The sequence below is a fragment of the Physeter macrocephalus genome, chromosome 8, assembly GCF_002837175.3.
Source record: "Physeter macrocephalus isolate SW-GA chromosome 8, ASM283717v5, whole genome shotgun sequence".
Classification (NCBI taxonomy): domain Eukaryota; kingdom Metazoa; phylum Chordata; class Mammalia; order Artiodactyla; family Physeteridae; genus Physeter; species Physeter macrocephalus.
Window position 1 is genome coordinate 145,104,589 of NC_041221.1, and position 9,724 is coordinate 145,114,312.

At 41.2% G+C, this 9,724-nt stretch overlaps 1 pseudogene; it reads left to right on the forward strand.

Moving 5' to 3' along the window:
* The first annotated feature begins 227 nt into the window (after positions 1-227).
* Positions 228-1,458, forward strand: LOC102978870 (60S ribosomal protein L12-like; annotated as a pseudogene).
* Positions 1,459-9,724: the final 8,266 nt, after the last annotated feature.

Sequence of the window (9,724 nt, forward strand, 5' to 3'; positions counted from 1 at the left end):
ACAATTTTATTTGGAGACTTTTGCTGGTTTACAGTTCTGGACTTAAAAGATGACTTTTACTGCATACCCCTAAGTCCTGAGTCCCAGGAACTGTTTGCCTTTGAATGGGACAATCCAGAGATAATATATAACAACTGTATTGTTGGATGGTACTCCCACAGGATTTAAGAATGCCTCCACCATCTTCAGGGAAGTCTTATCCAAGGACTTAAGTGATCTCCCATTAAATGAGGGAGGCTTACTGTGATCTACTAATTACTAATAAAAATAAGGGAGCCTCAGACCAAAATACAATCCTCACTTTAAAGTTGCTGGCAGACTGGGGATATAAAGCCTCCAAGGGAAAAGTGCAAATCTCTCAACCAACTGTAAAATACCTAGGATTTGAGTTATCAGAAAGACGAAGACTTTCGGCTTGGAGGGGACCAAGGTGCAACTTATTCAGTTCTCCCGAATCCAGGTTCATCTGACCACAGCTGCCCCCACCCTGCCGCCTAAGTTGGACGCCAATGATACCAAAGTTGTATACCCGAGGTGTATCAGTGGGGAAGTTTGTGCCACGTCTGCCCTGTCCCCCAAGATCTGCCCCTGGGTCTGTCTGCAAAAAAAGGTTGATGAGGATATCACCAAGGCAACTGGTGATTGGAAGGGTCTGAGGAGTACAGTGAAACTGACCATTCAGAACAGACAGACCCAGATTGAGGTGGTACCTTCTGCCTCTGCCCTGATCATCAAAGCCCTATAGGAACCACCAAGAGATGGAAAAAAGCAGAAAAACATTAACCACAGTGGAAACATCACTTTTGATTGTCAACATTGCCTGATAGATGCATCATCAATCTTTAGCTAGAGAACTCTCTGGAACCATTAAAGAGATCCTGGGGACTTCCCAGTCTGTGGGCTGCAATGTTGATGGCTGCCACCTTCACGACATCATAGATGACATCAACAGTGATGTGGTGGAATGGCCAGCTAGTTAAGAACTGCAAAGAAAAATAATTTAATAAAGGGATATTTGATAACCATTAAAAAAATTTACTACTGGACCATTAGCTAGGGTGACTGTTCCCACCATCAGAAGGCAATGGCGAGGATCCTCAGGAATGGCTAGGTTCTGTCCTATTTGGATTCCTAACTTTGGTCTCATGGCCAATTCCTATGTTAGGTTCTCAAAGGAAGTGACAGCCATTAAGCTGGACTGTGGAATGCCATATGGAGTTCCATCCCATACAAATAATCAACAAAGTCTATTCTAGCAGATTTGACTGATCAGCCTTTAGAAAATTGGGATATGGAAATGTTCATGGACAGGAGAAGCTTCATGGACCAGGGACTCCAAAAGGCTGGGCATGCAATAGTAACTCATCAGGAAGTCCTAGAAGCAGAAGCCCTCCTCCAGGAATGCCTGCCCACAAGACAGAGCTCAAAGCCCTCACGAGAGCCCTGCACCTTGGAGCAAAGAAAAAGGTAACTATTTATTACCAATTCTATGCTTTCTCTGTTATACATGCACATGGGGCCATATGGAAAGAGAGAGGTGTACTATTTCAGGAAGGAAAGAAATTAAACATGCAGAGGAGATACTGGCCTTATGAGATTCTGTTATAATGCCAGAAGAAGTAGCCAAAGTATATTGCCCAGGCCACTGAAAGACTGATAGTTACATAGCTAAAGAAAGTAATTTGGGGCTTTCCTGGTGGCACAATGGTTAAGAATCTGCCTGTCAAGGAAGTGGACACAGGTTCGAGCCCTGGTCTGGGAAGATCCCACATGCCGCACAGCAGCTAAGCCCATGCGCCACGGCTTGTAGCTGCGCTCTAGAGCCCGCCAGCCACAACTACTGAAGCCCAGGCACCTAGAGCCCATGCTCTGCAATAAGAGAAGCCACCGCAATGAGAAGCCCGCGCACCACAACAAAGAGTAACCCCCGCTCGCCGCAGCTAGAGAAAGCCCACGCGCACCAATGAAGACCCAACGCAGCCAAAAATAAATAAATAAATTTATTTTTTTAAAAAAGTAATTTGGCTGATCAGGCCACAAAACAGGTGGCCCGAACCAAAAGCCCAGATCCCAAGGCCCTAGCACTCATTCTGAGTGTGGACCTATCCCTTTTAAGCCTTGGTATTTGGAAATGGATCTAGAGAGTGCAGATGAATGGAGATTTCATGCCGACCCTTGAGACTTAGATGGTGATCAGTACCAAACAACCAAAGAAGGCTGGATTGATAGTGAGCAGAGACTAGTGCTTATACCTTATCATTTAATGGAAAGGAACCCATTATGGGAGGGACTCAGCCTATCACTGGTTACAAAAGCCTACTGATCCACAAATGCAAAGGACTATCTAAAAGGTAATATAAAATTGCCTGATCTGTGCCAGAAACAATCCATAAGCTGGGCCACACCCAGCAATAAATGAGGTGCAAACCCAAGGGACAAAACCAGGAGGTGACTGGTAAATAATGTTATGCCAAGAGCCATGGGACATAATATATACTTGCTGGTGTTTGTGGACACCTTCACAGGATGGGTCAAAGCTTTTCCAGGCTGGACAGAAAAGGCTTCCAAGAAAACAGTGGCCTTACTAAAAGCCTTTTCCCCTCATTTTGGTTGGTCTCTTTCAATTCAAAGTGACAACAGAGGAGCTTTCATAGCCAGGGTAACTCAAGAGTGTCTGGGCCCCTCAGAACACAATGGAAGTTACATGCTTCATGGAGACCTCAGTCTGTGGGAAAGACTGAAAAGATGAATCGTACCTAGAAAAAGACAATCGCCAAAATGTCAAGAAATCAACTTAACTTGGGAAAAGGTCTCACCAGTTGCCCTGCTTAGGCTAAGAGTAGCCCTAGAAGCCTGGTTCTGCTGAGCCCTATGAAATGTTATATGGGAGACCCTTCCTTAAGACTAAGTGTTATTAGTCTTGAAAGTGATCATATTGTAAAATAATTAGATACTATAAAATGTGTACAGTCTCTACGTGTTACTGTATTTGCTATACATAAAACGCTTCTAGGTGATGAATGTTTCCCACAGACCTTGCACTTCTCTGCATAAGCCGGGGGATTGGGTCCTCCCCCAGACTTGGAAAAATCAACACTCTGAGGACAACTGCAACCTAAGTGCAACGGAGCCTGCAAAGTTCTTCTGGTTACACATTCTTGTTTTTTTTTTTTTTTTTTTTGCGGTACGCGGGCCTCTCACTGCTGTGGTCTCTCCCGTCGCGGAGCACAGGCTCCGGACGCGCAGGCTCAGCGGCCATGGCTCACAGGCCTAGCCACTTGGCCGCATGTGGGATCTTCCCGGACCGGGGCACGAACCAGTGTCCCCTGCATCGGCAGGCGGACTCTCAACCACTGTGCCACCAGGGAAGAACCTTATCTTGTATTTTTAAAAAGGCCTCCCACACTCGCGTGATGATTGCCCAAGACTTAAGAGTTCAAGGTGGGACTTGCAAATAATTCAATTTCATTCCTCTTATAAAAATCCACGCTCCTAATCAGAAAACAGCTAGAGCAGCCCTCTCCCTATTTCCCTCAAGGCTGAGGAATGTACCAGAAAAAAGGGGGGGAATTGAAACAGCACCAAGTTAAACTGGTTTGTGTCCTTAAATAGGTTGTTGATCAAACCTATTTAAGGAGCTGTTTTGCAGGCAGAGATGGTAACCCTGAAACCAGTAATAATTAGTCTGTGGAACTCAAAGAATAGAAAGGTTGCCACCAGAGTCCTTTACAAAGTGCTAAGTCCTTCGGAAAATCTGGCTTCCAGCAGCACATGTAGCCTGTATGGACTGATTCAAGACTAGCCAATCACCTTCCAAGCTTGAAATTTCCCCAACCCCTTAAATTTTCCCCAATCCTGGAAAGGAGAGGTTTGAGAGCCTAGGCTCCTGTCTCCTTACCAGTTGACCATGCAATAAAACTCTTTGTTTCTCAGAAGCCAGTGCCATAGTACTGGCTTCTATTCCTGTCTGGCATTGAGCCCTTGCTCGGTTACACCTAAGAGTGGAATTGCTGGGTCACATGGTAATTCTGTGTAACGTTTTGAAGAACTATCAAATGGATTACCACAGCAGCTGCTCCACTTTAAACTCTCATGAGTTGTACAAGGGTTCCAGTTTTTCCACATCCTTTCCAACACTTATTTTCTGATGTTTTTTTTAAAAATTATGGCCAACCTTGTAGGTGTGATGTAGTTCACACTGTAGTTTTGATTTGCATTTGCCTAATGACTAATGATATTGAGCATCTTTTCATGTTCTTGTTGGTCATTTGTATATCTTCTTTAGAGAAATATCTATTCAACTTTTTTGCTCACTTTTAAATTGAGTTGTTGCCTTTGTTGAATTATAGGTGATAACTAGAATATATGGGTATATTCTAGATACTTAACACTTGTCTATATGGTTTGCAAATATTTTTTGCCATGTTGTCTTTTTATTCTCTTGTTGGTATTCTTTGCACCAAAATGTTTAATTTTTTTTTTTCTTTTTTTTGCGGTACGCGAGCCTCTCACTGTTGTGGCCTCTCCCGTTGCGGAGCACAGGCTCCGGACGCGCAGGCTCAGCGGCCATGGCTCACGGGCCCAGCCACTCCACGGCATGTGGGATCTTCCCAGACTGGGGCACGAACCCATGTCCCCTGCATCGGCAGGCGGACTCTCAACCACTGCGCCACCAGGGAAGCCCCAAAATTTTTAATTTTGATGAAGTATAATTTATTTTTTTCTTTGGTTGCTTGTGCTTTTGGTGACGTAGCTATGAAACCATTTTCAAGTCCAGGTCATGAATATCTACCCCCATGCTTTCTTCTAAGAGTTTTATACTTTTAGCCTTTGTATTTAGGTCTTTGATCCATTTTGAGTTAATTTTTGTATACGGTATGAAGTAAGGGTCCCACTTGATTCTTTTGTATGTGGATATCCAGTTCTCTTAACACCATTTGCAGAAAAGACTGTTTTCTTCCTGTTGAAAGGTCTTGGCACCCTTGTTGAAAATCAATTGACCATTGATGTGAAGGTTTATTTCTGAATTCTCAAGTTTATTCTAAGAATAAATGTCTGTATCTATTCTTAGTCCAATAACACACTGTTTTCATTTCTTTAGCTTTGTAGTAAGTTGTGAAATTCAGAAGTGGGACTCCAACTTTGTTTTTTTCCAAGACTGATTTGGCTATTCGGAATCTTTTGAAATTCCATGTGAATTTGAGAATCAGCTTTTCCATTTCTGCAATTAAGTCCATTGGGATTTTGAAAGGGACAGTATTGAATCTGTTGATCACTTTGGGGAGTATTGTCATCTTAACAACATTAAATCTTCCAATCTATGAATAAAAATCTTTCCATTTATTTAGTCTTCTTAATTTCTTTCAGCAGTGTGTTGTGGTTTTCAGTATTTATGTCTTGCATCTCTTTAGTTACAGTGGTTCCCAAGTATTTTACTCATTTTGATGCTATTTATTTCAAATAAAATCAGTTTTTAAATTTCTTTTTTGGGTTGTTCACTGCTGGCATATAGAAATATACGTGAGTTCTGTGTGTTGATCTTGTATCCTGTAACTTTGCTGAATACATTTTTTTAGCTATAATAGATTTTTGAGGGGTTTTGTAGATTCCTTAGGATTTTTCTGAATATAGGATTCTGTCATCTGTGAATAGAGATAGTTTTACTTCTTGCTTTTAATTTGGATGCCTTTTATTTCTTTTTCTTCATGGTTGCTCTGACTAGAACCTCCAGTACAATGTTGAATAGAAGTGGTGAGAGCCGCTGTCCTTGCCTTGTTCCTGATCTAAGGTTGGGGAGTGGGGTGGGGTGGGCAGGGAGCTTTCAGTCTATTATCATTGAGTTAGCTGTGAATTTTTTATATATGCCCTTAATCATGTTGAGGATGTTTGTTTTAATTCCTACTCTTTGGGGTGGGGTGTTTTATCATGAAAGCATGTTAGATTTTGTCAAAGGCTTTTTCTGCATCAATTGAGTTAATCACGTGAGATTCTGTTCTTGTTCTGTTGATGTGTATTAGATTGATTTTCACGTGTTGAACATCTTTGCATTTCTGGGATAAATACCACTTGGTCATGGTGTATGATCATGTTAATATGCTGTAAGGTTTGGTTTGCTAGTATTTTGTTGAGTATGTTTGCATCTATGTTCTTAAGGGATATTGGTCTGTATTTTTCTTGTGATATCCTTGTCTGTTGTTGGTATCAAGGTAATGCTGGCCTCATAGAATGAATTGAGAGGTGTTCCCTCATCTTCTATTTTCTGAATGAGTTTGAGCAGGATTGGGGTTAATTCCTTAAATGTTTGGTACAACTCACCAGCGAAACTCTCTGGTCCTGGGCTTTTCTTTCTTGGGAGGTTTCTGATGATTGATTCCATCTCTTTGCAAGTTAGAGGTCTGGTCAGAGTTTCAATTTCTTCCTGACTCCATTTTGGTTGGTATTCATGACTACTAAAGGTTCCAAACACTTTTCTAAAACACAAATGTATTTATAAAATTTATATATCTAAGTAGATGGAAATAATGTCCAGAAATAACAGGGCAAACAGCTTCCTCTGATCTCAGGGATGGAGGCAGGTTTTGCTGCGGTGGCCTAGGCCACCCGTCGGGGTGATTGTGACCTCCACCCCCCTGGGTAGCCACATCCCTTCTCCACCTCAACACCCACCACCAGGGAGGGGTCCTGCCAGCCTGGATCAGGGACTTTGTAAGAATTGCATGGAAGATAAGTACCCTATCCTGAGACCAGACACAAACTTCACCTACATCTTAGAGATTCTCAGCTTTCCTCAAGGCCATGCATGTGCTTTCGAGGGCAGTGGTCTCAGCCATAAGTAAGCAACAGAATCCCCTAGAGAGCCTGTTTCCTGTGCAGGTTCCCACCCGAGGCCGGGGATGGCCCTGGAATCTGCATTTCAACAGGTACCCCTGTGATTCTGAGGTTGGGGTTCCTGGACTGTACTTGGAGGTACCCTCCTCTGCAGGCTCCCACGAAGAACCCTGGGCCTATAGGATGAAGCCTAAGCTCCCAGCCACCAAAATGTTTAATTTTGATGAAGTTCAGTTTTTCCTTTTTTTTCTTTGGTTGCTTGTGGTTTTGGTGACAAAGCTATGAAACCATTTTCAAGCCCAGATTATGAATATTTACCCCTGTGCTTTCCTGTAAGAGTTACTCCACGGCATGTGGGATCTTCCCAGACTGGGGCACGAACCCATGTCCCCTGCATCGGCAGGCGGACTCTCAACCACTGCGCCACCAGGGAAGCCCCAAAATTTTTAATTTTGATGAAGTATAATTTATTTTTTTCTTTGGTTGCTTGTGCTTTTGGTGACGTAGCTATGAAACCATTTTCAAGTCCAGGTCATGAATATCTACCCCCATGCTTTCTTCTAAGAGTTTTATACTTTTAGCCTTTGTATTTAGGTCTTTGATCCATTTTGAGTTAATTTTTGTATATGGTATGAAGTAAGGGTCCAACTTCATTGTTTTATATGTGGATACGCAGATCTCTTAACACCATTTATTGAAAAGAATGTTTTTCCCCATTGAATGGTCTTGGCATTCTTGTTGAAAAACAATTGACCATAGATGTGAAGGTTTATTTCTGAACACTCAAGTTCTATTGATCTCTATCTATTCTTAGTCCAATACCACACTGCTTTCATTTCTTTAGCTTTGTAGTAAGTTGTGAATTGGGGACTCCAGCTTCTTTTTTTTTTTTTCTAAGATTGATTTGGCTCTTTGGCATCTCTTAAAATTCCATATGAATTTGAGAATCAGCTTTTCCATTTCTGTAATAAAGGCCATTGGGATTTTGATAGGGACTGAATCTGTAGCTCACTTTGGGGAGTATTGTCATCTTAACAACATTAAATCTTCCAATCTATGAGTACAAATGTCTTTCCATTTATTTAGTCTTCTTAATTTCTTTCAGCAGTGTTTTGTGGTTTTCAGTGTTTATGTCTTGCATCTCTGATTAAATTGGTTCTCAAGTATTTTATTCATTTTGATGCTATTGCAAATAAAATTATTTTTTAAATTTCCTTTTTGGGTTGTTCACTGCTGGCATATAGAAATACACGTGAGTTTTGTGTGTTGATCTTGTATCCTGTAACTTTACTGAATACATTTCTTAGCTCTGATAAATTTTGGGTGTTTGTGGATCTTTAGGATTTTTCTGTATATAGGATTATGTCATCTGTGAATACAGATAGTTTTACTTCTTCCTTTTAATTTGGATGCCTTTTATTTCATGATTGCTCTGACTAGAACCTCCAGTACAGTGTTGAATAGAAGTGGTGAGAGCCGGTGTTCTTGCCTTGTTCCTGATCTAAGGTGGTGAGGGTGGGGAGTCGGGGGGAGAGGAGCTTTCAGTCTTTTATCATTGAGTTAGCTGTGAATTTTTTATATATACCCTTAATCATGTTGAGGATGTTTGTTTTAATTCCTACTCTTTTGGGTGTTTTATCATGAAAGCATGTTAGGTTTTGTCAAAGGCTTTTTTCTGCATCAGTTGATGTGGTATATTAGCTTGATTTTCATGTGTTAAACCATCTTTGCATTTCTGGGATAAATCCCACTTGGTTATGGTGTCTAATCATGTTAATATGATTTGGTGAATATGCATGATCTAACATAAAATGATCATGTTAATAATCTATGCTATAAGATTTGGTTTGCTAGTATTTTGCTGAGTACGTTTGCATCTATGTTCTTAAGGGATACTGGTCTCTAGTTTTCTTGTGATATCCTTGTCTGTTGTTGGTATCAAGGTAATGCTGGCCTCATAGAATGAATTGAGAGGTGTTCCCTCATCTTCTATTTTCTGAATGAGTTTGAGCAGGATTGGGGTTAATTCCTTAAATGTTTGGTACAACTCACCAGCGAAACTATCTGGTCCTGGGCTTTTCTTTCTTGGGAGGTTTCTGATGATTGATTCCATCTCTTTGCAAGTTAGAGGTCTGGTCAGAGTTTCAATTTCTTCCTGACTCCGTTTTGGTTGGTATTCATGACTACTAAAAGTTCAAAACACTTTGCTAAAACACAAATGTATTTACAGTATTTATGTATCTAAGTAGATGGAAAGAATGATCATCTTCCTGGATCAGTGTTATATGGGTTTTTGTTTGTTTGTTTTGTTTTGTTTTTTAGTTTCAAGAAGTAACTTTATAACCATGTGAATCGAAATAAGAAGGAAAATACTAAGAGAATCAACTAAAAGGGGTAAACACAATTGTCTCCAGGAAAGGAGGGGGCAGAGAATCTAATCTTCTTAAGAAATACAGCAGTACAATTAGGCTCTTTGTAAAAATAAACTTAATTAATCCACAAAAAGAAAGTTCTTCAGCCAGGCTGCCTGGATTCAAATTCCACCTCTACCATTTGGTAGCTATGTGACCTTGGGCAAGTTTACAGTGTTTGATCTCCGTGAACCTCAGTTTCCCATCTGTGAAATGGGAATGATAACAGTACCTACTCTATAAAATTTTTGTGGGAACCAAAGGAGACAGTGGAATGTAAAGGGCTTGGCTAGTGAGTGTCCTGTAAATGGAAGCTTCTTGATGCTATTTATTATCAGGCTTGTCCAGACCAACCTAACTTCTCTTTCAGCTTAGCAAGAGCCACCTGGTCACTCTGGAGACCCCCATTTGTGCAATTGACTGCCTGTCTGACACTGGGCATGTTTCTTCTCCCAGGGCCCCTCGGAGGTGGCTCCAGAAGGGCC